The sequence below is a fragment of the Tachyglossus aculeatus genome, chromosome 7 (genome assembly GCF_015852505.1).
Source record: "Tachyglossus aculeatus isolate mTacAcu1 chromosome 7, mTacAcu1.pri, whole genome shotgun sequence".
Taxonomy (NCBI): domain Eukaryota; kingdom Metazoa; phylum Chordata; class Mammalia; order Monotremata; family Tachyglossidae; genus Tachyglossus; species Tachyglossus aculeatus.
In genome coordinates, this window is record NC_052072.1 from 58,960,965 (window position 1) to 58,967,972 (window position 7,008).

Consider the following 7,008-nt stretch of genomic DNA (forward strand, 5'->3'; position numbering starts at 1 on the left):
ATTTCCCCATCTGTGAATGACATTTTAGAAAAGAGTGAGCTGCCCCTGTGTTTGAAAGCCTATCTTAAAAATAACTAACTTTGATATTTGTAAGCTGAAACTCTTGGCATCTGACATGCTGCCAGATAATAATGATAACATTTATTAAGCACTTACTGTGGGCAAAGCACTGTTCTAAGCGCTGGGGAGGTTACACGGTGATCAGGTTGTCCCACAGGGACATCCCACAGTCTTAATCCCCATTTTACAGATGAAGTAACTGAGGCACAGAGAAGTTAAGTGACTTGCCCAAAGTCACACAGCTGGGAATTGGCAGAGCCAGGATTTAAACCCATACCCTCTGACTCCAGAGTCCATGTTCTTTCCACTGAGCCATGCTACTTCTCTGCAAAGACAAGTCCTTCAAGCCGGATTCGAACCAGCGACCTAAGGATGACTAACTGCTCAGCCCTACAGCCCTCCACTCTACCGACTGAGCTATCGAAGGCTCGGATACCCTTAGGACACTCATAGAGAGTCTTAGAGTATGTCATTTCATATGAAAAATACAACCTGACTGATGCCTAATTTAGAATTAAATATGGCTAATCATTCTGATTTATACGATCCGTAGCTGTAGAGCACAGGCTTGGGAGTCAGAAGGTCATTGTTCTAATCCCAGCTCCACCACTTGTCTGCTGTGTGACTTTGGGCAAGTCATTTCACTTCTCTGTGCCTCAGTTACCTCATCTGGAAAATAGGGGTTGAGACTGTGAGCCCCACACGGGACAGAGATTGTGGTCAACCCGATTTGCTTGTATCCTCCCGCATCACTTAGTATGGTGCCTGGCACATAGGCACTTAACAAATGCCATTATTATTATTATCTAGCGCAAGTATGAAGAGCATTCAATTAATCAATTAATGGTATTTATTGAGCACTAACTATATGCCAAGCACTGAAATAAGCACTGGAAGAGTACAGTATGACAGAACTGATAGACACATTCCCTGTCCACAAGGAGCTTACAGTCTAGAGGGGGAAACAGATATTAAAATACATTACAGATATGTGCATAAGTACTATGCGGCTGAGAGTGGGGTGACTATCATGTGCTTAAAGGGCACAGATCCAAGTGCATAGGCAACACAAAATGGAGAAGGAGTAAGGGGAAAAGAGGGATTGATTGGAGAAGGTCTCTTGGTGGAGATTTGACTTGATAAGTCTTTGAAGTTGGGGAATGTGGTGGAAGGAATTTTAGGCCAGAGGCATTCATTCATTCAATCGTATTTATTGAGCGCTTACTGTGTACAGAGCACTGTACTAAGCGCTTGGGAAGTACAAGTTGGCAACATATAGAGACGGTCCTTACCCAACAGTGGGCTCACAGTCTAGAAGGGGGAGACAGAGAACAAAACCAAACATAATAACACAATAAAATAAATAGAATCGATATGTACAAGTAAAATAAATAAATAAATAGAGTAATAAATGTGTACAAACATATATACATATATGCAGGTGCTGTGGGGAAGGGAAGGAGGTAAGGCGGGGGAGATGGAGAGGGGGAGGAGGAGGAGAGGAAGGAGGGGGCTCAGGCTGGGAAGGCCTCCTGGAGGAGGTGAGCTCTCAGTAGGGCCTTGAAGGGAGGAAGAGAGCTAGCTTGGCAGATGGGCAGAGGGAGAGCATTCCAGGCCAGGGGGATGATGTGGGCCGGGGGTCGACGGCGGGAGAGGTGAGAACGAGGCACGGTGAGGAGATTAGCAGCAGAGGAGTGGAGGGTGCGGGCTGGGCTGTAGAAGGAGAGAAGGGAGGAGAGGTAGGAGAGGGCGACATGATGGAGAGCCTTTAAGCCGAGGGTGAGGAGTTTCTGCCTGATGCGTAGGTATCAGAGGCAGGACATAAGCAAGACATTGGTGGCAAGAAAGATGAGACTGAGGTCCAATGAGTACGTTGGCGTGAGAGAATTGCATGGTATGGCTTATAGTAGGAAATCAGTGAAGTAAGGCAGGCGGAGGCAAGCTGGTTGAGTTCTTCAGAGCCAATGGTAAGGAGTTCGCATTTGACATGGAAGAGGTTAGGCAGCCCCTGGGGGTTCTTGAAGAGTGGGGAGATGTGAACTGAACATTTTTATTTGAAAAATGATGTGGGCAGCAGAGTGAAGAATGGATTGGAGGGGGAAGAGAGGAGGCAGGAAGGTCAGCAAGGAGGCTGATGTAGTAGTCAAGTGGGATATGATAAGTGCTTTTTGGATCAGTTTAGTAGCCGTTTGGGTGTAAGGAAAGGGTGTATATGTGAAGGAAGAACTGACAGGATTTGGGGACTGTAAGCTTGTGGGCATGGGATGTGTCTGTTTATTGTTATAGTGTACTCTCCCAGATGCTTAGTACAGTGCTCTTCACACAGTAAGCACTCAATAAATATGATTGAATAAAATTGGTGACGTTAAATATGTGGGTTCATTCATTCATTCATTCAATCATATTTATTGAGTGCTTACTGTGTGCAGAGCACTGTACTAATCAATCAATCGTGTTTATTGAGCGCTTACTGTGTGCAGAGCACTGTACTAAGCGCTTGGGAAGTACAAGTTGGCAACATATAGAGACAGTCCCTACCCAACAGTGGGCTCACAGTCTAGAAGGGGGAGACAAGCGCTGTACTAAGCGCTTGGGAAGTTGAATGAGAGGGATGACTCAAGGGTAATATCCAAGTTACAGGCTTGTGAGACAGGGGGGGTGGTGGTGTTTTCCAAAGTGATGGGAAAGACGAAGAGGACAGGGTTTGGGTGGGAAGATGAGGAATTCTGTTTCTGAAATGTTAAGTTCAAGATGTTGGCAGGGCATTGAAGTAGAGATGTGCTGAACGCTGAAGGAATTGAACTCATTCATAATTTATTTTAATGTTTGTCTCTCCCTTAGACTGTAAGCTCCTTTTAGGTAGAGAACGTGTCTAACTGTTATATGGTACTCTCCCAAGTTTTTACAACAATGCTCTGCAAAAAGTAAGCACTCAATCAATATGATTGAATGACTGAATGATTGAAATGTGAGATTGCAGAGAAAGAGAGAGTTCAGGGCTGAAGAGGTAGATTTGGGGATCATCTGTGTAGAGATTATAGTTGAAGCCCTGGGAGCAAGTGAGTTCTCCAAGGTAATGGGTGGAGATGGATTTCTTATGGAAAAGTTAGTCCTACACCTTGTTGAGTGGTGTTTCTAGGATTATGGGACTTAAGAAAAATATTACATTCCAATAAAATGAGAAACCCACTGTGATCGAATGAGGTGAGGGGTTGGTGAATGCAGGCAGCCTAGACAGTCAATCCCTAGAAAGGAAAAATGGTGCTTCATGAAAGAAAAAAAAATTCCATTCAGATGTCTTTCTCAGTGATGCTGATCCCTTTCTTTGTCCCAGTGCCTCTTGTGTTCCCGGCCTCTTCTTTGGAAACAATCCTCAGATCCAAAGTCCAAGTAGGTATAGACCCGTCTGTCTGTGTGAAACAAGAAAAAATATGGGTACAATTGCTAATGATCTATTCATTAAAACATTCCATAACTCTCAGGTTGACAGAATAAACACTTAGTACAGTGCTCTGCACACAGTAAGCACTCAATAAATACGATTGAATGAAATAGAAACATATTCTGTTCTCGATCTACACTCATTCCCTTGGTGACCTCATTTGCTCCCACGGCTTCAACTATCATCTCTACGCTGATGACACCCAAATCTACATCTCTGCCCCTGCTCTCTCTCCCTCCCTCCAGGCTCGCATCTCCTCCTGCCTTCAGGACATCTCCCTTTGGATGTCTGCCCGCCACCTAAAACTCAACATGTCCAAGACTGAACTCCTTGTCTTCCCTCCCAAACCCTGCCCTCTCCCTGACTTTCCCATCACTGTTGACCACACTACCATCCTTCCCATCTCACAAGCCTGCAACCTTGGTGTCATCCTCGACTCTGCTCTCTCGTTCACCCCTCACATCCAGGCCATCACCAAAACCTGCCGGTCTCAGCTCCGCAACATTGCCAAGATCCACCCTTTCCTCTCCATCCAAACTGCTACCCTGCTCGTTCAAGCTCCCATCCTATCCCGTCTGGATTACTGTATCAGCCTCCTCTCTCTTCTTCCATCCTCTTGTCTCTCCCCACTTCTATCCATACTTCACGCCGCTGCCCGGATTGTCTTTGTCCAGAAATGCTCTGAGCATGTTACTCCCCTCCTCAAAAATCTCCAGTGGTTACCAATCAACCTACGTATCAGGCAGAAACTCCTCACCCTTGGCTTCAAGGCTGTCCATCACCTCGCCCCCTCCTCCCTCAGCTCCCTTCTGTCCTTCTCCAGCCCAGCCCGCACCCTCCACTCCTCTGCCGCTAATCTCCTCACCGTGCCTCGTTCTCGCCTGTCCCGCCATCGACCCCCGGCCCATGTCATCCCCCTCGCCTGGAATGCCCTCCCTCTGCCCATCCGCCAAGCTAGCTCTCTTCCTCCCTTCAAGGCCCTGCTGAGAGCTCACCTCCTCCAGGAGGCCTTCCCAGACTGAGCCCCCTCCTTCCTCTCCCCTTCCTCCCCTTCTCCATTCCCCCCGCCTTGCCTCCTTCCCTTCCCCACAGCACCTATATTTATATATGTATATATGTTTGTACGTATTTATTACTCTATTTATGTATTTTACTTGTACCTATCTATTCTATTTATTTTATTCTGTTAATATGTTTTGTTTTGTTCTCTGTCTCCCCCTTCTAGACTGTGAGCCCACTGTTGGGTAGGGACCATCTCTATATGTTGCCAACTTGTACTTCCCAAGCACTTAGTACAGTGCTCTGCACACAGTAAGCGCTAAATAAATATGATTGATTGATTGATTGATTGATTTTGAACTAAAAAACCTGAAAACGAACATGTATACTGCAAAGCAGGAAAAAAATGGATTAATTTCTCTATTTGAGCACCCATAGGGACATAAATGTGTTTTTCTGTATATTGTCTTATACTTAAAGTGTTCATTTATGCTTTTATAACGCATTATTACAGAAACATCTCTTCTCATACTGGTAGTTTTTTGATAACTTGGAAAATGAACTTATCTTCCTCTGAGGCAATGAAAATAGTTATTAAACAAGTCACAAATATGAATATCGAGGGTAGGTTTAAAGAGCAGAACTAACCCATCAAGTAATAAAAACTGCAAAATATAAAACATGGTAACTGCAATTAAAGTTTGTCTTTAAAATTAAGAAATGAAGTGCAGAAGATTTTGCAGACTGCTGATAAGTGAAATTAGAATTCATCAAATAAAATGAATCTTTTAAAAAGTGGAGTAACAATTGACAAAGTTTATCTCCTTGTGGGCAGGGATCATGCCTATTAGCTCTATTGGAGTGTACTTTCCCAGGTACTTAGTACAATGCTCAGCCCAGAGTAAGTTCTCAGTAAATATTAGTCAATCAATCAGTGGCATTTACTAAGCACTTTCTGTGTGCAGAGCACTGTATTAAGCACTCAGGAGAGAACAACACAACAGACAAATTCCCTGCCCACAAACAGCTTACAGTCATTGGTTGATTGGATTTAAAAAAAACCCAAAAAACAGACATCTCTTGGTAAATTTCACAACATGGCCACCTCTTGGTGTCACTTGTCCTATGAAATATAATGCAAATTTGAGTCTGGATTTTGATGATAACGTTTACCAAATGTTTACAGCAAACGGAAGCCAAACCAGGGCCATTGCTCTTTTACCAAATGAACATTTGTATGTATATAAGCAGCTGTTGAAGCACAACAAAAATTTAAAGCAAGCTGTTTGTACATTTTACCGACAGCTGTTTTCAGTGAATTTTGTCAACAAAATTTTGCTGCTTTGCATCACTGCATTCTTTTATTATGAATCCTCCTCACAGAATAACTTGGTTACTTTAATCACGTTGGTGGAGATTTATGGCCTGATGCTTATTCTCTGTTGGAGCTTCTCCACACAAAATGTCAGTGAGCCTGTTATAAATCGCTTCTGGCATTCCTACTCTATCTTTTATTTGGCTGGGAGTATTTCCACCTGAAAGTGATAAATTCCTGCTATAACCGCTTTATGTGCTTCAGTAATTACACTATACAGAAAAAGGAGGACTTCTACAGAAGTATCCTTTTAAAAATAGCAAGCAATAAAAAACTGTGGAACGGGTTGAACTCTGAAGTGTTATTGAACAAAAAACAATGACCAGTAAAATATCTGTGTCAGAATGAATTTGATGAATGATCAGGAAATAGAGGCGTTACAAAAAACCTCTAAAAATTGCTGTAGGGACACATTAATACACTGTGTCATTAGGCTATCTGTTTTATCTGAGTCTGTTTATTTTCATTTTGGAGATAGAGATGAGCTATCCAGTCGGCTTTACTGGGAATGGAAGTACAGGCTCTTTGAAAATATTCCACTAGTCTGCAACTCAGTTGAACAATTTTTTTTCTACCTATAATCGGCTGGACATTCGAGAGGCACCTAAACATATTTTTTTTAAACTCTGAGCTGTTTATCATGATGAACTGACTTCATTTTGAAAGTGCAAAATCTCGAAACCAACTTTAAAAAAAAATAATTGCAGGTGAGTCCATCTGCTAAGCTCATATAATAGTGCCCCGTATAGTTCCTTGTGCCCAATGGATGTTTGATAAATACTTGATGATGATGAGAATGTAGAAAATGCATTGTCATGATTCATTCATATGATTTGAGCACAAACATTAGGAAGAACTTCCTGGTTGTAAGGTTGTTGAATCAACGTAAAGTCTCTCCAAGAAGGCTTTGAGAAGTTAAAGCAAAGAGGAGATACCTGTTTCTCTGAGAAAATCTGTGGGCAGACCTGCCCAGAGCTGAATTGGGAGTTATTTAGATCATCATTCATTCCAAAACCAGTATTTACCTCAGGTCATTCACCTCACTTTAAGGTTTAAAATGGCACCCAAAGGATTTCCATTTTAGGCTACCTACTTCCCCGTGTTCATAGTAGCGGGGGACGAGAAACACGGG

At 43.0% G+C, this 7,008-nt stretch overlaps 1 non-coding gene across 1 annotated transcript; it reads right to left on the reverse strand.

The window, feature by feature from the left end:
• Positions 1–398: 398 nt before the first annotated feature.
• On the reverse strand, positions 399–487 carry TRNAY-GUA. Its single transcript is given in 2 exon segments — positions 399–434; positions 451–487. It is a non-coding gene; the product is annotated as a tRNA-Tyr (tRNA).
• Between the last annotated feature and the right edge of the window lie 6,521 nt (positions 488–7,008).